The sequence below is a fragment of the Heliangelus exortis genome, chromosome 22, assembly GCF_036169615.1.
Source record: "Heliangelus exortis chromosome 22, bHelExo1.hap1, whole genome shotgun sequence".
NCBI lineage: Eukaryota > Metazoa > Chordata > Aves > Apodiformes > Trochilidae > Heliangelus > Heliangelus exortis.
Genome location: NC_092443.1, coordinates 7,837,857 through 7,861,277, shown reverse-complemented (window position 1 = coordinate 7,861,277; position 23,421 = coordinate 7,837,857). Strand labels below are relative to the sequence as shown.

Sequence of the window (23,421 nt, the reverse complement as noted above, 5' to 3'; positions counted from 1 at the left end):
AAATGAGTGAAAGCCCCTGCCTCCAGGAGGATGTGTTTTGAGGAAGAACAGACAAGGAGTTGAGGGATCCTTAATAAAATATTCAGGGTTGTTACTTTTTCTTTTATTTCTGTAATGTGCCAGAATTTTCTCATTGAAGGAGTGAAGTAAAATCTGTGGGACTGAGGTCAATGTGGAGTATTGTGATAGTGAAATCCAGTGGAGGTGAGATACACGTGTTGCTGTCAGGGAATAGTTTATTATCACATTGGGTATGGCTAATAGTGAAAGCTGAGGTTTCAAGAGGATTTTAGGAGAATGTCCATTAATTCCTGTATGCCTGGGTTGTGGACGTACTCCTGTGTGCCTGGACTGCTTTATAATTTAAAATGTGATTTGTAAATACCAAAAGAAGTAGGCTGCAAGCTAAGCTGACAGCATTTATAGTTTCAGTTTTAAAGATAAACTGCCTTCAGGAAGTAATAAAGATCAGAGCTGCCCAATCCCAATGCAACTGCCTATGAAAACATGTTGACATTGCACTGACAGGCTTTGCAAACATGCTGTCCCCTAATGCCACCAGCATCTGCCTGACAGTGTCCTGTCTTCATTAGTGTTGTCTGGCCATGTGTCCCTGGGAGAGGTGGTGGATACATAACATTTTTGGTAGTGTTGGGTGCCTCTTCCTGGATAAATGAAGAGGAAATCTACCCAGGGAAGTTGTGGATGACCTCTCCTGGGTCCTTCCACATGCTTCTCTCAATAAAATCCCAATCAGGAGAAGCCCAGGTCCTTGCTGACTGCTCTCCTGAAGAACGAGGAGTCCTGGCTCACAGCAGATGCTTTCAGTGCCCTTTTTCATTGGCTCAGGGAATGATTCAAGGCCAGGTTGGATGGGGCTTGGAACAACCTGGTCTAGTGGAAGATGTCTCTGCCCATGCAGGGGGGTTAGAACTAGGTGACCTTCAAGTCCCTTCCAACCCAAACCATTTTATAAGCTTGAAATGAATCAGAGGTGAAGACAGAGAAGCCCAGGCTTCTGTGCCAGCTCTCTCCCTTCTTACCTTTCTGCTTGCTGTACCGCACGAATTATGAATGAGAAAGAAAAATGCCAGATGAAGCTTCATGAGGGAACGAGCTGGTTTGTGGTGTGAACTCGGAGTGCGGTGCAGTCTCCAGCCTGGATCACAGCCAGTACCTGCTCCAGGCAGCAGGGAAGGGGCTGGGAGCAGATGCCTCCCCTCCAGAGCAGCGAGCCTCAAGGAAGGGTTTGAATTACAAAGGAAGGGAAGGGGCTGAGCTTCCCTCCCCCCCCAGCCTCCCTCCACAAAGGGCAATAGTCAGTTTACTTTAATAACCCCACTATCAGCTGCAGAGGAAGTCTTACAGTCCGGGAGTCTGCGAGTGGTTTGAGAGCCAGCAGAATCCTTGGAGCCAAGGAGAAGCGACCGACCCGCCCAGGAGAGCAGCACGGGGATGGGCTCACTCTGCTCTCAGAGGGTCTGACTTTCCTGGGGACCTCAGAACTGGTGTTCTATCCCGATCTTATTTTTCTATCCTGTGGAGGCTTGGGTAAGTGTCCGGTAGTTTTCCACTTGCCTTTCATTACAGTGGTTGACTCGGATTTGCCAAATTACAATGGCACTGGAATGACGAAGTATTTCCTGCACTTTCGTGTGCTTGCTCTGGAAGTGGATGATGCAGATTTGAAAAGCCGGACCTTTAATGTCTTTTGAATTCATATACTGTTGTTTTTTTTAAAAAAAAAAAAAAAAAAAAAAAAAAAGGGCCTGGGAGCAGATTCAGAGATAACAAACTTCCCAGCACATTGTTTTAGCTGGTGGGGACTGCTGGGGCTGCAGCATCTTGCAGCGTGTTGGATTTTCTGATGTTGGATTGCTCTGAACAGAGATCTCCCGAGGTCTGTCAGTCGGTTCAGTGGTGCAGATGTTTGTGCTGTTTCCTGTGAAACCAGGCTGGGGGGGTCAGGGCAGATGTGCCTGGAGCCAACCTCTGCATCCAGTCATCTGCCAGGAAAAGGAGCGCTCAGCGCTTTCGCGCGGCATTCCTGGGGAGAGAAAAAAAAAAAAAAAAAAAGAGGCAGGAATCAAATGGTGAAACGGTTTGCTTGAAAGGTTTTTACTCTGCACCCTGACACTCTTGCCAAAGGGATGGGGTGATTCGGAGCATGGTGTAGAGGCAAAGCCATCCCCTGGCTCCCGGCAGGAGAGGAGCGTGCGGAGGGGCGGCCGCGCTGCGTGCAGAATTCACTGAGTTTTTTTCAAAGCAATTGTAAAAGATCTGTGTGATTGTGAGAAAAAGAATTGGCCGTGGACTGGGGTAGGGTGTGTTTGCAAGCAGTCCCGGGTGTGTGTAGGCGGCTGTGTACGTGGTAGGAGTACAGCAGAGCTCACTTGAAAGGGAGATGTACTGAAACTTATGTAATGCATGAAACCGAATGTCCTTTCCTGATGTCCCTGCTGTGAACCTGAAAAGACTAACCCTGAAACGATTTTTAAAGCTGCCTTTCTCAGTCATCCTTTATGCAATTTGTTTCTTTTCACGTTTCATTTTGAGTAAAAGGAGATAGGTTGGATTCACTCCCCTCTCCACTCCTCTATTGTTAGTCTCTCCCAGCTTCCCGTGCAATTGTCCAGCTCCGCTCTTTGCAGAGCCCAGCGGAAAAGGATATTGTTGAAAAGGAAAGAAAGAAAGTATTTCAAATTAAAGTCTGGCAAGCATTTGTGTCCTCGTTAAACTTCAGGCACACTTCCTCCCTCCCAGCTCTTTTCCTCCAAAACCAGCAGGGTGCCCAGTATTGCTTCCAATATCTTAAACAGCAGCAGAATCCCTCGTCGCTATTCACGAGCCAATAAATGCAGCAAATAATCACAGTTGGAAAATGAAGCCTATTTATAATACTATTTACAACTAAGGACAACTACATATAACAAAAGCAGTGAACTCTGCCTAATTCAGACTTTGGGCTGGAGGCAGTGACACTGAGCAGCTGCCCCAGGCACAGTTGGGGATCCTGACTTTTAGGAAGGGTGTAAGGAAAGGAGTGTGCAGGGAGGGAGAAAGGTCAAGGCTGCAGCTGTATTGTTCTAAATAAGTCATAGCTTGATGTAGTAAACAGTAATTAATAGTCACATTAATGATCAGAGGTAAACTGATCTGACTGTCCTTGCTTCATTTTGATTCCCAGCCATCCTTTCTGGAGTTTTCCTTGGAGCAGCACAGGTGAAGCAGGTGTGGGTCTCATTTCCACAGATGAAGAAATTTTCCATGAGGGTCTCCTTTCCCCCAGCACTGGATGCTTCTTCCATCCCTTTACCTTATAAGAGTTTTCTGCCTTTTTTAAAGCAGACAGAATTGCTTTTTCCTCATGCTATCCCCTGTACTATGGTAATACCAAGAAGGAAGAATGGGCCCCAGCTGGGGACCATTTTGTTCTCAGTATCCCAGTAGCAGTGAGTGAGGCTGTGGGGGTCAGCAGTCTGGGTAGGACCTTGCTGGTGGCACTGGAGATGCTGTGTGTGTTACAGTGAGGGGTGGCAGCCTCAGGCCTGCTGTGATGGGAATGTCACACACACTCCATTTCCCAGTACAGAGCAGGATGCAGACTGGGCTACAGCCAGCAGATTTACCACAAATGCAGTATAAACCAGAATTAAACTGATAAAATTATTAAAAAGGCTTTAACAAAGCCTCTGAGCAGTTTATCATATCCTGCAAGGTGACTGATGTTCTGGACAGGAACGTTCTCACAAGGGGGTTGCACAACGTGGTGCACGTGCTGGTGACCTGTCCTGTGGCAGAGAACAGAAAGCTCCAGCACAGAGATCCAAATCAGTTGCTCCACTTACAGGACTGATTGTCACAGTGCGGGACATTTCCCAATGTTTATTGTCCCAGCAGTGCATTTCCCATCTTCCAGTCCCCCTCTTAGTGCTGTTTGCTCTTAGATCACTCTTTCCCTCCTGCAACTCAGAGACTGGGCAGCTGCACAGCAAAGTCTCCTGCTGAGCTCTGGGAAAGGTGATCAGCACCTTGTGAGCCTGATGAACCTGTGCAAGGGGAGAGAGTCAGATACTGAGGCTGTATCCTTGATAAATCAGGATTATCTCCAGTCAGATGGCATCAGGCTGCTCGCACTTCCTAACCATCCCCAGGTAGTTGGCCAGGATGCCTGTGGCACCAGCCAGCCTTTTCCAGCATGCCCCTCGGCCAGGACAACATCAATAAAAATGAGAATTTATGAGCTCTGTCATGTACAGCAAGCAGAGCATCGTGCAACAAATTAATCACTGATTGCTGTGCAGTGCTGACTGGGAGCTTTCTGGCTCTCTCTTGGCATCCTTGCAAGGTTGTTAGTTAAAAAACGAGTTTGATAAAGAAACCCTTGACTCCCAGCATGTCTGTCTCCTCTGTTACCTGCTCACCAAACATAAGGCACTGTAAGCCCAAAAGGTGATTTTTACTGTTCGAGTTGCTCCAGCTTTCAGTCATCAGAATGAGACAGCACTAGGAGTTCTCTGTACTTGTCTGTTGCTTCCTATCCAGTAACTTTGGGGTCACATAATGATCTGCCTTCCAGTTTGGGCTGGCAGGAGCTGGGTTCTGCTGCTCCACTGGAGGCTTAATGAACAAACTGTGCAGGAGCTTCTCTTGGGGCTTCACCAAGAGGTTCCCAGCAACTTTTCCTATGGCAGAGCTGAGTTGCAGCCCCTGGGCTCCTCCTGCAGCTCCTGAGCACAGCGGGGCTGTGGGGTTGGCTGCTATGACTGTGTTCCTGCTAAGCTGCTTCCCCTTCCTACCAGGGAGGTTTTGCTCATTGTTCTCTAATTTCAGCAGACAGGAAAAAAAAGCAACCCACTTTGGATTCTGTTGCCTGCCCTCTCCCCACAGCTGGTGCTAGCAATTGTCCCATGTTCCTACCCAGACCCCTTTATTTGTTTTCCTGCGGGTACTTCTGCAAGGTTATTGTTTTTGCAGTAATTTTATTTATCCCTGGCTGAGACCAGCAAGTTGTTTCCTACTGACTCATGTCACCTGTTGATGCCTCTTCCTGTCCCTTACAGCAATGCAGCACAGGGGTGGGAGCTGGAGGTGGTGGCTGGAGCTCAGGTGGTCCATGGAAGGAGCTGCCAGCAGGTCTGGTTTAGCTGCAGGTTCAGTTTGGTTTGCCAGGCTTGGTTCTTACTTTTCTTTTTGCCTTTCTGTTTCCTTTTTGAAGAGAGATCTCACACCAGAGCTGGGTGTTGCTGCCCCTCTTTGTGTTGGAGGGTGAGCTGTGTCCTCTGCCTGGAGTGGAGCCCACTCTGCTCCTCTTTGTGCTCCCAGCAATTACCCAGGAGAGGGAACGGGGCTTTCTGCATCTGAGATGCAACATCACCATGAAATTTCATCACCTAGGTTTCAAGAAAAATAAACTGTGGCTGGACTTAAAACACAGCAGTGAGGAGGAGTAACGGGGAGAGCCTTTTATGAGCATTGAGATTATTTGTAGCTAAGCAACCGACATCAGCAGGAAGAATAAATCAAAAGTTTCAGGGCTCTGCCTGCCTGCCTTCAAGGGTCAGGAACTATATTTTCCCTCTGTTAACAAGATTGTCTTCCTTTGAAACATCAGCTATTAGCTGCTGCTGGAGGCAGGATACTGTATTAGATAGGCTAGGAGCTTGTTGTGGGATACTGGGCTAGAAACATAAATGAAAGGACAGAGAAGATAAGCATCTTGCCAGAGGCCATGAAGTGAGTCAGGCTTCCCAGCAGCTTACAGGAAAATGCTCTTGGAAAAGTCATGTCTAACAGATACATAATATTTCCACATTTCTTTTGTATAATTCCTACGGACTGTATTCCCATTCCATGGCTGGTAAAAGTTGAGTGAGTGCATGACTGTGGTGGTTTATGTTTGAGAGGGTGAGTCTCCGTGGCTTCGTTCATTTTATATATTTGTACAGCTCCTGTTGCTTGGGGCACTGATCTCTGTTGCTATGGCTGCAACACAGATCTGAGGCCTATTAGGTAACGGAGCTTTATTTTAGACAAAAATGTTAACGTGGTGTTCTACACCAGGTTTCACTGCAAAACCTAGAAGCCAGACATTTTACTTTAAAATATGTTTCATTTATAAAGATGAATTTTCCCAAGAATGCCAATGGGAATGGCAGCAAACCAAATCCCAGCAGCAGTTTCTCAATGGAACTTCTTTTTTTAAATATCATCTTATCACCTCAGGGTATTTTCCATCTCTGCTGCTTCCTCCTGCTCCATCATGAGCCAGTTACAAATGATGCTCCAGTCCCCACCCTGCCCTGGCACCAGGGCTCCTGCCTGCCCCCTGCTCATGGGAAGATCCCCTCCAGGTATCTCCAGCCCAAGCATTGGAGCCCTGAGCCCCAGCTGAGCACACACTGACACACTCCATAAATCCAGGCTTTAAAGAGGTTTGTTCCCTGCTCGAGAACCCCAGAGACCTTTTAGCCTTCCCAGACACTGAAGTTGGTGTTAATTATAAAGCTGAGCGTATTAAGGCCAGATCTCATGATATTTAGATGGAACTCTATTCCTAAACCTGATTTATGATTTTAATGAGAGGAGTGAACTGTTAAACAGGATTGCTTGGGTGGTCTTGGGCTGGCCCAGAACCATTCACATTTCCTCAGCAGATGGGCCAGCCACATATATGAGCACATTCTAGGGCATTTTCTCCACTTTTCCACCTGGAAAGCTTCCTGTGGCATGGAGCATTTTAGTGGTGTTTAATAAAGTGTCTCAGCTGTTATATTCTTGCTGATCTCTGTTCAGAGCATCCTTTTAAAGCTGATGACAAGCATGGAACTTTGAGGAGACAAGTGGCAGTTCTTGCTGTCTTATTTACCAATACAGCTGGAAGCCTGGCTGATGGTGGCTGGAGATACTCAGCTGTGAAAAGCACTCAGGGATTTGAAAGCAGAGTGTGTTTGTGTCCATTAACACCCCTGTCTGCAGCCACCCAGCTGGGTGGGAGCCCCTTTAGTCCCAGCCCCACAGCTGGGCCCTGAGAGATGGCTTGAGATTAAATGGCTGTTGGGTATATTTAGCAGTAACACCATGCCAGCAGGACACTAAATGATTTGGGGGCCATTATTAATGTTAGCATTCATTCAGGATGGATTTTATTTTTCACGTTGGAGAAACTGGCACTTTTGGAAGTAGTGCAAGCACAGTTTGGAAGCAGCACTATTTTAAAAGAAAAAAAAAATGCATTGGAAGGTGTGAGGGAGATGTTCTTTGAAGAAAAGGTACAGCCTGGGTTAGGAGGAACCTGAGTGATTCATGGAGAGCTAAACTTTTCTGTTTAATATTTTTTTTTCTCCCTCCCACCCACCTTGGGATTGAAGTGAGGTAGGATCTGATCTGCTCCCACTCCTTGGGGTGTAGGAGCTGAACTGCTCCAGCTGGTTCCCCAGGCATTCCCAGCTCCCAGCCTGCTCAGACCACAGAACAGCTCCCTGAGGCACTGAGGAAGATTCTGAAATGCTTCCACAAATACAGATAAGCACAATCAGTTAAAAAACAACCACTCGAACTCTTTCCTGACCCTTCCTTTGCCTGTAGGTAGTGAGGGTGCTGGAGGGGAGGGATGGACTGGGCAGCTCCTGCCCTGCTGCTGCCTCTGCTTCACCCTCTGAGGGATGGAAATGCAGCCATCTGATTGTCAGACAGGCTGAGGACACTCCAGTCATCATAAAATTCCTGTTCAAAGTAGTTGTTTCAGCTTCCTTACTACGCTGATAAGCTCTGCCCCCCCTAGTTTGCTTGATAGGGTTGTGTTCAGTTGGCTGCTCTCTGGTTTTGTCAGTACAACCACTCCACGTGTCTCTTACTGGAAGAAAAGTATAACCCTGTGCTGGCAGCTGCCAGAACTCAAGCTACTCTGCCTTGTGATTTTTAAGTTGAGTGGTTTTCATATTGGCAGTGCCCCCGTGGTAACTCTTGTTATTTATTAATTAATTCTTTGAATTACGGCCAAGCGTGCAGAGCAGCCCCAGCCCCTCGCTGCTCTGTGCTGAGCAAATCCCTACCTAAAAATCAGCTGTTGGTGTGGAAAAGTCTCCAGAGGTAGAAGAAAAATGCAAAATGGAGAAGGCTTTTGGTCATTTCAAATAAAAGCAGCACTGGTTTATTATTCTTTCTTGGAATATGAGAAATTGTTGTTTAGTGTTGCTTTTAGGGTGTTTTCTACCTTTTGTGCCCTCTAAGTGCATCTTTTTCACTTACTTTTTTTCCCCCCAAATCACAGCCTCTCATCTTTAGTTTAATTTTTACATTTAATGAAATCGCCCTGTAATTAAATGTTCTTCAGCAAATCCCTGGGCAGGGTATCTCATGACAAAAAGCACTCTGATTTTATTATTATTACTAATGCAAACTAATGAAATGTTTGGATCCTCATAAGGTGCAATTCAGGGGGTTAATCATGTAAATTGAAAGGACAAGTTAGCTCCATCACTTTTGCTGACCTGATCTGCTTCAGTGCCCTCTCACATTCTTTACTGTTTATTTAGTTCTTGAGACTGTGTTGTTCTGGCCTAGAAGATACAATACTAATAATTGCATTTATGTTTGTCTGAGCTTCTGTGTGTTAACACAGTGTGCTTGGGTGGGTTTGGTTTTCTGGGTCACTGGGCAAACAGCAATAAGCTAAATACTGGGAAACTGAATTAAAATAATAGATTTTTGATGTCTGTGATGTCTAGCTGGACAAACCTACCGAGCATCTCACTAACAGGCACGAAGGAAGCTGTAAAAATATCTGACCTTGCTGAAACATTCTCAATTGGGAAATATTTTTGCATCTTCAGTCTGAATTACAACAAAAAGCAACCCTGAATCAGTCAGTCCCACATTTCCTTCCATCTTGGACTAGCTGGCAGTACATGCACCCTTTCTTTCCCATCTCCTGCTGGTGATGTTAATTGTTTCCAGAGCTCAGCCCTGAGCACACCATGGGGGCAGATGTTGGCCACCTGGGCTCTGGGAACAAGGCTTCCCAAAGCTGGGACAGGTTCAGCTTCCAGAGCAGTGGTTTAGATATCGAACTGTTGTCAAAACTAGGTCAGCTGGATATCAAAATCTGCATTTGCTGGGTATCCTGCTCGAGGGCATTGGAGCCTGGGCAAGCATTGGGCAGCTGTGGGCTGTCAGTGGAACAGCACCATGGCTGGGTAGGATGGGGCTCTCCTGCTGCTGTCTGTACAAGACTGATTGAGATGGCAACAGGGAGACCAGAGCCTGGTGTAGATGTTAACAGAAATCACTGTTTGGTATTTAGAGGCTTTACAGAGAAAATTGCACACCTCTGGGAAATGGCATCTGCAGCAGATGCAGATAAGCAGGGAAGGTTCTGAGCACCCACCCTGGTTCCTGGCCATGTCTGTACTGGATGTGCAGCTGCAGCAGGGTGCGTGTCCCCAGCATCCCTGCAGCCCCCCTGCCCAGCTTGGAGGGGTCAGGATGTGTCCCACCCAGTGGACTGGGTGCTGGTGCCCAGCTCTCCTGGTGGCAATGGCAGGAGCCCTGCCCCAGGGGGAACAAGGGCACAGGGGAGCAGGAGAAGCAGGGGAATGTTCGGGGTGGCTCAGAGGCAGTGGATGGGTAAGCTCAGCTGGAAGGAGGAGAAGGGTGAAGGGTTCAGACCTGTTAGTCTGCATGTGGCCAGCTGAAACCTTCCTTTCTTCTGATCATCCTTCATCCCACCTTTGATCTGAGCTCTAGGTTTCCCTGGAAGGCTGCCAACATTCTTGGTGTAGCAATGTGGCTCCTTTTTTTTTTTTTTACCTCTGTGCAAGCCACATCCCTCAAATTTAAGAAAGGTGCTGTGATGGTGAAGTTGGACTGTTGTGTATGAAGTCCTTTCTGGATAAACACGTTTGACTTCTTCAGATGTTCTTGATCTCTCTTTATTCCTAGAACAGCCACAGACCAGGCAGCAGCAGCAGAGGCTCCCGTGTTCAGTGTGGAAAATCATCCCCACAAAAGGTTCAAGCTGTGCTTTGGGTACAGATGTCTAATAAATAGAGAACTTCTGGCGACCCTGATTTCTAGACTGATGTGTCAGACAGCTACACGTGCCAGAAGCACACTGGGGAGCAAAGTCTGGGTTGAGAATGGTGCCAGGAGCCACGATGCATTCGTACAGCTTTGGCGCAGCAGCTTGGCCATCTCTGGCCCAAGCAGCAGGGTGATGGAGAGAGTCCCAGGGTAGCTGGCTGGATAATGATGTTACTTTTAAAAAGGACAGCAATGAAAAAAATAGTTGCACCCTGCTCCAGCTTAGGAGGATTGGAAGCAGAGGAGAAAAGGGTTCTTTCTGTAGAGGTGAACAGTCACTGCTCACTCCTACAGCAGCAGAGGCCTGACACTGGTTAAGTAGCTGTGAGATGATTCATAAAAAACTAATTTATAATTTGCCAGAATATAATCCTATTTGATCAGTGTTATTCAGTTCCTCTTTCTTTTAAAATTCAGTGCACTTAACTGTTCTACGAGGGTTTATGAATGTTTAAAAATTGCTTTGTGGTCCCTAAAGTAATTTGACAAGTCTGACAGCTATTGATTAAAAACCTGAAATTATTCAGACTGTAGGATGACTTGGGGGATTAGATAGAAAGTTTTTTCAAATGTGAAAGGAAATAAGATGTTGGAAAGTAAATATGTTCTTGAATATTTTTGAAAAATCCATTACAACTGTGAAATTAAATTGAAATGAGATACTTCGTGTGGAGCTGAGGAAACGAGATGCTGGCTTTACTATTTAGGCATGGGGTAGAACTCCCTGTCCCAGGTCCAACAAGTGTTTCCTTGGAAGATGCTGGCAGTGGGGCTCTGGCAGGGATCCCACCCCAGGGCTCTGGGAGGAGCCACCTCCAGCTGCTCTGCATCCTGGGGTTAGGTGGTGGTGGGCAGGCAGCTGTGGGGCTGACAGGAACGTGGCTCTTTCTGTCCTCTACGTGTGTTCTGTGTACTCTGTGGGACAGACAGGAGGGAACTGAGCCCCAGGCTATAGGAGACCACATCCTCTTGGGTTGTCCTCACTGGTGCTCCTCAAGCAGGGCTGCTGTGGTAGCTGGGAGCAGCTGTTATGCTGGGTACCTCTGCCTCAACTTGTCCTTCTTCATCAGAACTTCCAGGAAGGATATTCAAGAACTGGCTATACATCTCCATACACACCAAAGAGACTTTCCTAGGAAATCATTACCCAGCCAGGCCATTTTCTATAGAACCAGGAGGGACCTTTTTGTTCAGCAGATCCAGACCTGTTCTGGTACTGATGGCTACGGTTTAGAATATCCTTCATAAACATATTTTCTCCACCTTAACATCACTGAGGTTTTCTCCTCCATTTTCTTTCTTGCTGGCAAGCTCAGCAGGGTTCCCCACAGCCTTTGCTCATCTCCAGAAATTCTGTTTCACTGGGATTGGTGTAAACCACTTGTTCAGAAGCCTTAGTGAGGGGACATGGGGCTGGTACCTGGTGTCACCAGAGCATGTCATTAAACCCTTGTGCTAGGTATGGCCCTCAGTTATATTTCAGTGACAGTATTAGGCTTTAAAAAGATGAGTGGAAAGACAGGAGACCTTCAGATTTAGTTACTGCCAGAAATGACTGGGCACCACATAGCTGTCATTCTGCAGGGATTATCCATAAACCCTGTCCCTCCAAAGTGAAGGACAGTAATAAAGCTGACCCCAGGCACACTTTGAACTTAGCTACCTCTGCTTAATTAAGTTTTTCCTTCCTTGAGCCTGATTTAGTACTTATGCTCAGAATGAAGGATTTAAGCTAAGAAACTGTTGAGAATTTGAAGTGCAGCTCTCATCTTCTTTTTCTCATCTCATCTCATCTCATCTCATCCCCTTCCCCATTGCACGCACCCACGTGTGGGAAGCAGAGGACTGGACGGGGCTGCTGAAAAATCAGTCTCCCAAGGCATTCCTGTCCCAGAATTCTTGTCATTCCTCCTGCAATTGTACCACTTTCCCTGTGGATTTTCATTCCTGCCAAGCTTGCAGTGTCTGTGGGACATGACAAACACTTGGCTAACACTGGCCATAGGTCTGAGGGCAGCCTGGAAGGTGTAAGAGTGACTCTGCACTCTTCTGGAAAGCAGGAAGGTTTCTGTGCAGCTGTGTGGTATCTTGCATTTAATGTCTGAGCTCTCTGGAAGGTTTAAAATACAAACATATCAGGGCTGAGGCACAGCACTGCCACCCAGAACCCAGTTCAGAGAACTTTTCCTCTGCTTCAGGCATCAGGGAATAAGGAGGGGACCTCCTGGTTCTGCAGCTCCCAGTGTGCTGGCACAGCAGCCCCAGCACCTCACTGCCTCCCTTGGCTGATAGCTCTAATAATGAGAATACAACTTCATTAATGTGCTGGTTTTTACTGCCTGCTGCTATATGGGCAGGGAAATGTTTAATAAAACATAAAGAAACCTGTGCAGCTACAGGAAAAACACCAGACTGAAAATTTTGGGGGTGTTACTGCCCTGGGTGAGCCAACAGCCCAACAGGGGTCTGGCTCTTCTTGCCCATGCACAGGAGGGGACAGCTGTGCTGTGGCCGTGGCATTTTATAGTCCTGTGACAACTTTGTGACTTCTGAGTGACATTTGCAGGGTTATTTCCTCTCAGTAAGGAACACAGCATGAAATCACTCTGCTGAGATGGGGAGGCCCTGGCTTTGAAAAGGCTGTCATGGGATGATTAGTGATAAGAAGTGTGAATATGAGGCAGAAAGGCTTTATTTCCTTTTTTTTTTCTTCTGCTGCTTTGGTATTTAGTGGCCACAATAGAAAAGTTTTGTTTTGGAAGGAGTTTAGTTGACTACATTTGGGAATATTTTTGTTCCTACCAACCAATTGAATCTGCTCATGTCCTGGAAAGTCATTCAACCACTACTTGCCCAATTTGATATCTGCTGTTGATGTGCTCTGTGCAGCACTGCTGCTGTATCCCTGAAAATGCTCAAGGATTTGCAGGGAGGGGTGGTGGTTTTACAAATGTAGTCAGATTTTTTTAAAAACCTTGTCAGAAATTATTCTGCTGATCCCTTGATTAGAATTCTTCAACCCACTTTTTGGAGGAGAAACAATTGTTTGGAGTAATGAGAGAGTATGTTTTGATTGAAGGATGTACAATAATATGCCCCGAATCTGCTCTGCTGCATTGTACCAAATTAACTTATTTCTCTATATTTGTTCCTATGCAAAGCATAAATAATTTAGCATTTTGTCTGTCTCTGTGAATGTGAGAAGGATGCGTGCTGATTCCAGATCAGATGGAGCAGTGATGTTTATTACTCTGATGCTGGGGAATGATTGCTGCATATTTGATAGAACCATAAATCAAAATCCTGTAGTTATGTTCTCACTTGTAGGATCAGCATGTGGCTCTTTCCAAACGTGCCTGATCTGCAGGACCCAAAGCTTTTGTGTGCTGAGGGCAGAGGTTTTGCTTGCCCACAGTGTTACAGACACGAGTGGCATTGACCACTGTGCTCTGCCTGGCTGGAGTCTCCCAGCATCTTCCCACAGCCCTCTCATCATTTATCTCACACAAAAACACTCAGAGAATTGCACTGTCTGACAATGCAAATACCAGAAGTAAAACAAACCTCATTAAAATAAAGTGGCTGGATGATAAAGCAAATGTTTCACATACTTTTTAAAAGCGCTGCATCTTTTTTTCATTTTATCTTACTAATGACTTTTAAAACTGCATGAAAGTATTTTATAATAATTGCCAAAGTAGCTGGAGGTTTTTAGAATCCTTACAATGGGCACTGAACATTTCTGATGTTAGTAGGCTCATTTCAAATTGTGGGGGAAATATCTTGCAGTGGTTGAGTTTCTGTTTTCTGGAGAAAAACTGGACAAGTTTTTTTCTTCCGTGCCTATTATTCCTCTTTCTAATTAAAATTTCTTCAAAGTGTGGCCACAAGTATTACAACATTCTGCAGCAATGGGCCTGGGAGTCATGTAGCACAGTGGTAGTTTTGCTGTGCTTTGCTCTATTCTGGGCTGTGCATCTCTGCAGGATTTTGCTTGGGCGCCTTGCTGAACTCTGGCTTGTCACCCATTTTCTTCTCTAAAATTCACTAGCTTGAAGATAAGTCCTTGTGCATTTTGCCTGAGACACTTGCCAGAATAAGGGATGTGAGGCACTGCTTGGCAGTAGTGAAAAGCCAGGGAGAAAGAGCAAGCTTTGTCCCTGAGCATTTACAAGCCAAGACAGTCCCGCTAGGTCACATTCTTCTTCTCTCAGCCTTGGCATGGATTGCCTCTTTTAACAGAGTCCAGTGTTCCCAGTGTTTCCAAACTTGCTTTAGTGTTAGCAGCAAGCTGGGATGGTCTCTGAGAAACAGTTTGTCTGGATCTGATTTAGAGCAAGGCAGTGTTGCTGTGTTGGAAGCATTAGTGTCTCCACACAGCTCTCCAGGCTGGGACTGCCAAGGGAAGGATGGGGCTTCCACTGGTGCTTGGAAGGCTGAGGTCTCAGAGAGGGTCTGCAGCAGAGTCTCAGGGTGACCAGACATGTGCTTCTCAGGTGACTTTCCCCCTTGTCCCCACTTGGATCTCCACCAGGCTCAGCACCTGGAGGCATCAGGAGGAGCTGAACCCATTGAGGTGCTCCAGGAGCACATCGTGCAGCACGACCTTGCTCCTGCCAGACAGGGCATCAGTCCTCAGCACCACCTCCTCCTCCTTCAAATCTGCTTCCATTGCACCATGGTGCCTGCTAAGGTGGGCATGGCTCCAGCAGAGCATCACTGGGGTAAAAGAATTGTGTGGAAGAGGAAAGCCCTCCCAGCCCTGAATGGGAACTCTGCTGAAGGCCCCAGTACTGGACACTGAGAGACAGATGCTGATCAGAAATGGTCCAGACCTCTTCCTTTACTGGAACGCAGCCATTTTGTTGTTTAGTGTTCTAAAAGAAGAGTTAATAGCTATTTTTGTTTCTATTCTCATTTCTCACGTACATATAAAGTCTCTGTTGATGTTGAGCTTGACAAGCCAGGCAGCAGTTATGATGCCAAAAATCTCAAAACTGTCATGGAGTGAGACAAAGATAGAGGAAAAAACAACTCAGATAAAAGGGCCATGGAGTTAGAAATGCTGCATGTGGCTCAGTTCCCAATCCTCAGAGAGACTTATTAATTTAATCCATGGAAGTCTTTGTGGGGCACAACTCAAGTGGCTTTCTGGCTCCACTTGGGATCTTACTGGATTTACGAAGGAGCTGTTTTCACACTCCTACAGGCAGAGGCATTTAAAAGCACTTTTGTTTTGTGTACAAGCTAATAAAGAATGTAAAGTACAGTGTAAGGGAAGCCTCCTGTCAAAGGTAGGCAAGACTGTACTCAGAAAATTACACATCAACCTGATGCAGGGGTTTTTTTATTACCTTCTTCCAAACAATAGCATTCAGTCCTTTGCTGCATCCTTAGTGCTTTCTGTCTGAGCAGGAGACAACCTGGGTCAGGCACTGTTGGACATTATGGCACAGCCAAGCACTGCAACACACTCTTGGGTTCCTCCCCCAGCTTCCTTCTAGCTCTGTTTGCCTTTTGTCAAGACAATTACAGTGGTCGTTATTAAAACAAAACCAGAAGGGGAGTAAAAAGATTCATCTGTCTAAGCAGCTTTTCTATAAAGTGTCATTGATTCAATACTGGCTGGAATGTGTGTGCTTAGGAGAATGTGCTCTGTCTGAGGGACTGGACTGCTTACCAGGCTGAGTCCTTTTTCACCCTGGAGAGCTCAGGTGTAACCCTGTGCTTGTGACCAGTGCTGGGGAGCCCTGGACACCCCAACTACCACTGCCTGCTGCCCAGGGACTGGGGTACTGCCACCCACCACCTCTAATCTCTTTATAAAAAAAACCAACAAACTAAACTGACCAAACCCTTAAACAAACAAACCCAACTTTTTTTATCATTACCATTTATATCAAATCATTATCATATAATTTACAATCATTATTGTCCCATTATTTGTAACCATAGACGTGTGCATTGCGGGCACTTCAGAGAAGGTGCTTGACAGCTTTTCCCAGGTTGTCTGCCTCCTGGTGCAGCTGCTGGTGCCACTGGTTTTGCTGGGAGTGTGCAGGTTGGAGAGCACAGAGCAGTGAACCCATCCCTGGCCATCAGGGGAAGGTTGGTTTGTGTTACCCCTGCATTACCCCCATAAACATCCAACCAGAGCCTCATCAGCCCTGCATTTCCCAAGTGCCCAAAGAAGGAATGAAAAAAAATTGTGACGTATTTTCCTCACTTGGTAATAGTTTCAATGTCTCAGGAGTCTTCCTGAGACTGGCCCTGGCCCAGCCCTTTGGTGCCCAGTGAGCCCAGCAATGTGAGTTCTCATCCTTGTGCTCTATAAATGAGATATCACCAGAGATTATGGAGTGACTGAGTCACAGAAGGTGCTGGGTTACTCAGCAGCAGCCAGGGTTGCTCTGTGTCATTTCCCTGGACAAGCTGAGGAGCTCCCAATGGGAAGGCAGCCCCAAGGCCCAGGCATGCACCCATCCTGCCAGCCAGGGTCTGGAGAAAGCCAGGCAAAATGTGACCATCTCCAGCCAGACCATTCCCCAGTGCCCCTCTGGATGTGTCTGGGTTTCAGAAGCTACCAGCAACTGTGCTGGTCCTTACAGACCTGCTGGTCTGTAAGATAATGAAGTCAGGGAGCTACAAACAGCTCAGGCAGAGAGGAGGAATGGTAGGACACTGAGAATAGGAAATGGAACTTTCCATCTGAGAGTTTGAGACCAGTATGGACTGAGGTGATCAGCTTCTGCTTTTGAGGAGCACAGAAGTGACACTGTATGAAGCCACCCAAGGACATCCCCTCCTTGCAGCCCCCACATGGCCTCTGCCACCTTGGCTGGCAGCCTGGGCAGGGGACACCATTCAGGGGTGATGGCCAGGGAGGTGGCACAGCCCCTGTGACCAGAGCTCAGCTGAACTGGTTTGGGACCTTCAGCTGAATCACCAACCTTTGGCTGTGCCTGTGTGTCCCCTGGGGGAGTCCTGCTCTGCCTCCAGCTCTCTACCAAAAACATCTGGAGGTGGCTGGGGGTCAGTCCTGTCCTGGGAAGGAGAGACAGTACAACCTAGGGTCACACACCATGTGTTTTAGGGTTTTTTGATGACTTCTGTGGCTCAAAGCCCCTGTTTGGGATGGCTGGTGGGAAGCAGCTGGGACTGGCTGGGCCAGGCTGGACTTTGCCTTTTCACAGCATTGACAGGGTTGTCATTCATTTGGGAACTGAGTTATTGCTTTCAGTTTTGATCCACTGAACTGGTATATAAGGGCATCCAGCCTCTCACTTGCCAGGCTGAGAGGGAGAGGAACTGGCACAGCCCTGGCTTGCTCCTGCCCAGGTGAGTCTCACTCATCTGCATTGGGATGGGAGGTGCCCAGGCCCTGCCTGCTGGCCTCACCATGGCCATTCCTCCTCTCTGGTGGTGGCCACTGCATCCCAGGGGTCAGCACAGACTCCAGTGCCCAGTGGGAACCTGATCTCTGGTGGCCTCTGTCCCCTTCCCCACCCCGGGGATGCTGCAGGATCCACCTTCTTCTTGGGCAGCCCTGGGTTTCTTATTGCTTGGTTTCTCTCAAGCCCTCAGCCTGTGTTCCAGTCTGATTGAGTCTTGGGTAGGAAAAGAGGTGAAGGGAATGGGGAGAGGGGGCTGGGAGCAGGGCAGAGGGAGGGGATGTTGGGAAGGAATTCGCAGAGCTGGACCCCCAGAGTTCAGCCTGGTGCTTCAGACCGTTCCTGCTAAGGCTTAACTCTACCCTGGCACTGTTCAGTCCGTAGTTGGCAGCTCTGGAGAAGCTCCCTGGGATCTGCTGGATGTGTGTCATGTCCCATGGGCAGTGCTGGCACACACACCAGGATGGATGCTGGAACATCATCAGCAACCTCTGCTGTGGGCAGCTCAGGTCCCCAGCCCCCAGGCCCTGCAGGGGCAGGTGAGCTCATCTTTATAGTCACTTACAAAGCCTACAAATCTGCCAGCTGCCTCCCCAAGTGGAGCAGGTCCTGATTTATTGATTTACAGCTGTGTTAGCCAGAGTAAATCACCCTGCTAGCAGGCAGCTGATGGAGTCCAGCACCTGAGCAGGTGGAGCCTCCCCAGGTGCCAAAGATCTCACCCCAGCTATGGGGGGGACTCTGTGGCCCCTCATACTCTGCCCCTTCTCTTTGCTTCATCTCTTTTCTCACCAGAGAAGGCACAGAGCCCTTCCCAGAGCTACCATACACCCACAGACAGACACCCCTCCAAAGAGAGCTCTGGTTTTAGCTGTGGTGGTGTAAATCCAGGGCAGCCTCATCAGCTGAGGAGCAGATTGCAATTTTGTTAATGAGAACATGTGCTGCCCCCGTGTCTTCCCCGGGATTTGATCTGAGCTTAGCATCTGTCTGGATGAGAAAAACTGGTTTAGTGGCACTGGCAGAGAGGCAGTTCAGAGGACAGGGAGCAGGGCAGAGAGGGTTCCTGGCTCTTCCCTCTTGAAGGATGGTTTTATATTCCAGGAGAGAAAGAAAAAATATTTGTGGAAATCAGGGTTTTAAGAAATTAAATGCAAGAAGGAACTCTAAACCCTAACTTTCCAGATCAAAGCATTTTGAATATACTCAGAAGAAAGCAAAATAAGAATTTTTGTCTTCTGCTATGCAGATATAACCCTTCAGAGCTGTGAAGCCACAAAGCAAGCCAGTGACAGGGAGTGGAAAAGGCAAGAGTCAGGGCAGTGGGTAAGGAGTAGAACCCAGGTTAGATCTGCAGGAAAAGATGTGTCCATGCAACTGTGTTCATTTTAACTCAATCCAGTTACATCAACTTAGCTCTTACTATAGTGCATCTCAATGTTTTTAACTCTTCTCTCTCAGTATAGGAGATGGCTTAAGATGTAGGTTTACCCACCGAGAATGGAGTAAAATTGCAGATGAAACAGGCACACCGCTGCCTCAAAGGAGGTTTTGTGGCCAGGCCAGGTTGCAGGGAGCTGTGTGGTGACCCCCAATACTGACTGCAGGGGAAAATCCTCCCAGATTCTGTCCCTGAAAAAAATCCCACCCAACTCAACTATCGATGTAAAATACTGCCATTTTTGCAATGAAGATGAGCTGAAGTTTAATTTGGTTAAGATCTGAGGCCAGTTAATCCTGTTCAGGCAAGGATCAAACCAGTGCATCTGTGTCAGTGCTTTGCATCTGTCTAACTAGATTGATTTAAAATAACTTGGTTACAAAAGGAAATTGTTTCTGGGTACAGGCACAAGGCACTGCCCTTCAGCCAGGCAGGAGCCCCACAACCCTGAACAGTTTGGCAGCAGCTCTGGCAGGGCTGGGAGGGAGCAAAGGGGGGAGGCTGGGGGTCTGCAGCTCCTGGAGCTCAGCAGAGAAGCTGAAATGCTGCTCATCATCTGCTTTTAATTATGTTATTCAGCCAGGTTGAGAAACTTGGTACTTCTGAGGTCTGATTTAAATTTGCAAAGCTTGTTACCACTGTGGTCCACTTTGTACTGCAGGTATCAGAAGGCACACTCTGGATAAACACACATCCATAAACACATTCCAGGTCAAACACCGTAGCTTTGATAAGAGCCTTTCCCTCCCTTCCGCAGAGGGTGCCACCCTGGCTATGTTTGGAAAGCACAAACCATGCCTCTCAAGTCAAATAGGCTGTGTTTTAATCTTCAAGAAGCCACGTCCTACCCTCAGTCCTTAACAGCCCCCAGCAGCTCTCCCAGAGTCCCTGGTGAGACAGCCTGTGTCCACAGCAGGGAAACTGAGGCACAAAATGGCAGAGTCACCGCACCAGTCCTGTGTAAAAAAAACAAAGCCTATTTTTTAGGCTGTACTTACTCTGAGTATCACTATGACACTTTATTGTCCCTTGCTATACAGAGATTTATATTAAATAGTTTCTATTACACTGAAGTAATTTTCAGAGATTAGTTTTGGGGGGGTATTAGCATTCATTCCAAGTGCATGTGCCTTCCTCCTCCCTCCAGCCATCTCTGTCCAGGGAGAGCTGCATTGTCTGAGTTGGAGGAAAGCTCACCTGCCCAAATTTATTGAAAAATATTAATTTTACATTTAATATGGGGCTGTCGTTTATGAACCCCATCCAATCTGTTCTTCCCTCCTGAATTCCACTCTGACCTTTTCCATATCTTAAACCCTCTGGGCTGTTCTCTGTGTTCATTAGTTAAACTTTCAGGAGAGAGCAGCAGGTGTGGGTTGTGGATAAGGACTGCATGCAAACTTGGCTCTCTGCTTATCCTTGTACCCTGAGCAGGCTGCCACTGTAATCTAATTTAGGGCAGTGCCAGGATTTGGACTTTTTTAAAGAGTTTTTCACAGTTTGTAAGTTTTAATAATAATGATTTTTACATGAGCTCTGGAAGTAGCTGCCCCTGGTGTTGCATGAACTATGCAGTGATGAGGCTTGCACTTTAAAAATTGAGCTGGAGAGCTGATGCAGTGCATGCCAGTATTGCAAAGTTTAATTTCTGGTCAGGGAGTCTGGAATGGTCAGAGCCAGCCTGGCTGGGGGGGTTGGGGTCTCAGTGGGGTTGCTGGGGCTGACCCAGGCTGGGTGCAGAGCTGGCCCACAAGGTGCTCAGGGAGCAAGTGATGGGGCATCCCTAGAGATGGGGCTTTGGTGTGAGTCAGGAAAGAGATACAGAGAGAGCAGGAAAAAGCAATGAGGTGATCTTTAAAAATACTTCTTTTCTTGCTTGTCTGTCGGGGGGGTAAATGGAGGCTGCAGGATTTGCAAGCTTTCCAGGTCCCATTCTCTCAGGAATGACTGGACAGGTTCTGCAGCCAGACACACCTTGTGACCTAGGGATTTAGGGATGGGTTAAGTATGGATGTGGCTGGCTGTGGAGGTGCTGTGCTTCCTGTGTCAGTATTGCTGCTCCCTGTTGGTAGAGTGTTATGGAGAGCACCCCAGGGTGGAGAGCCCCAGGTTGCCAGGAGGAGGGGACTCGTAGCCACCTCCAGGCATGGTGCCCGTGGGCTGGGAGCATGCACCCACTGCAGCACTGTGGGGCTGCCTTCAGTGTTCCTTAGTGCTTTCTGATTTCCCTTTACCTTGTCAGCATATGCTCAGATGTTATGTGCAAAAATATTCCATGTCTTCCAAGGGCTTCTGTCTCCCAGAACATGCCAGAGGCAGAGGAGAGCAGGGGATGGTGTGTGAGCTCCCTGGGATGGATTGCCTACAGCTACAGTGCTGAAAGGCATAGAAAAATCACCAGCTTCACCAGTGTGAATCTCTCATTCCATCTGAAAAGAAGGTTCCCATGAGAAGGATGTGCTTTATATCCCTAAAAGCCACTAAAATCTATCTGGATAGAAGGCAGACAGCAGTTGGAAAAAATTAGCTTTATATCCTGGTTCTATCTCTGGATTAAATGCAAACAGCCAAAACAAACTTTAAAATACTTTGAGCTTTTCTTTTTTCTCTTTTCATTTTTGGTTTTTTTGTTGTTTTTTTTTCTTCTTTTTCTCCAAGCAAGAGTTCAGCAGCAGCAAAAGAACATATTCCTAACTTTATTCTGATTATAAATTTCTCCTGGACTGGATGTTGGTTTTTAAGAGCATCATTTTGTTTAAGAACATGATTCAGTCTCTGAAGTCAGATACTGCCTATTACACTGAGGCTATTCTGTATGTCAATATTGTTAGACAGAAGGACACATCAAAATAAAATGTAGTTTAGATGCTCAAACATGCATTTGTGTTTGTCAGGCTCAAAGTCATAAGCCATTGGTACCCCTGCGTAGTTTGGATTTGAAATTCAAACCTTGACTCCTGCAAATGCTTCTTGGCTCAAATTGCTGCTGAATGTTAAGTGGTGTCTCTGAAGCGGGACTAATAGTGCAAAATGATATTGAGTGTTTGCAGGAATGGGACCTCACAAAAAGGTTTATAAAAATCTGCTGCTAATAACAATGTTACGTTTTAAATAAAACCTCCAGGAAAGATGAGTGGCATCTCAGTAAAGACAGGTTTCCTGCAGGTGGGATTACATTCCTAGAGGGAAGTCTAATGCTTGCTCAGGAGAGCAGAAAAGTGAAGCTAATTACAAGCAGAAAGAGAAATTGGCTGATGCAGATCCACTGTCTAGCTGCTATGAAATACGGAGTAAAAGGCAGCATTAGTCAGAGGTTAAATATTCTTTCAGTGTAAATACCATTTGATACGGTGCCTGAGTTTTCAGAAGTGGTGGGTGTCAATTCTGCAACCTTGCTGCAGCTCAGCTTTTGTCAACATAAATAAAGCAGGTGAAGAAACCTTTTACTAATCTCTTACTTTAATCTGGCCATTGTTCCTCTAGTCTGGGTAATTTCTGTGCCCTTCAGGTTCAGATTACCTTTCTTGCTGAAAGGGAACTGAAGGACAAAATAAACAAACTCCAGCACAGTCAAGGTTACGGCTGTTCAGCTGTCGCTGAGCTACAGCCTGAATATGCAGTTTGCTGGAGGAACATTGGGAGTCCTGAGAGCTGATTTAATGGTATCTGCAGTGAAATCTGGACCATCAGTGCCATAGGTTGCAGTACATTGTTGAAGAGTTTCTTTGGAAGAGCCCCAGACCCAAGGCTATGCCCAACCCCGTGCTTAAGGAGCAAGCCAGTAAGAGCCAGCCAGTTGTGCAGGGACACATCTTTTAACTTAATTATGCTGAGGTATGGAATTGTTTGAACGTAATTGTTTGAAAATAAGTGCTTTTTAGGGCAGTGATGACAGGTGTTTTTATTTTAACTGTGAATTTGGGTAAATCTGTGTAATCACAGGACCTTGTGCTTCAAGGTTATTGGGGGATTTGTTTTTTCCCCTCGCCAGACGGTGTGGCCATAGAGCACTGGCTTCATACTCAGTAAGAAGTGTGAGATACCTGGGTTTAATAGCTCCAAAAGGTAAATACAGCAGGAGTTGGGAAAGGTCACTGCCCAGAGGGCTGGAGGCAAAGCCCTGTCTGACCATCCTCCCCTATCCAGCAGAGGAAACTGAGTGAGCCAGACCTGGCTGGGACCATGGGAGAAAAAGTGATCCAAGAAAACAGGAATATGAATAATAATAGAATATGAAATGGAAAACTTGCTATTTCAATGGGTTATTAGAGTTATTTTACCTGCACCTCTGAAGCCCAGTGGGTTTCCCTTCACAAATGCTATTTCTTAGGGAACTGTGTGGATGACTGCTGGGATCCTGTAAGTGCAGACATGAGGGAGGGGAAGAGGGCACAAACGGTGCCCCAGGGAGGTTCCTGGCATTGGCAATGACAATAATAGCTCTGACCATGTTGTACACTTGCATCTCACCCTCTGAACAGAGCCACCTGTGGGGAGAACAACACT

The 23,421-nt window shown here is 46.8% G+C and overlaps 1 protein-coding gene across 10 annotated transcripts in view; it reads left to right on the top strand.

Moving 5' to 3' along the window:
* The window catches only part of DAB2IP (DAB2 interacting protein), a 167,308-nt gene that overhangs the window by 97,071 nt on the left and 46,816 nt on the right, over nucleotides 1–23,421 (top strand). The window contains exon 1 of one of the 10 annotated variants that reach the window (XM_071766008.1): nucleotides 1,383–1,551. The exons of the other annotated variants lie outside the window; for them this stretch is intronic. The gene's annotated coding sequence lies outside the window, so the exon portion shown is untranslated. Of the gene's footprint in view, nucleotides 1–1,382; nucleotides 1,552–23,421 lie in introns of those variants that run through there. 10 annotated transcript variants of the gene reach the window in all.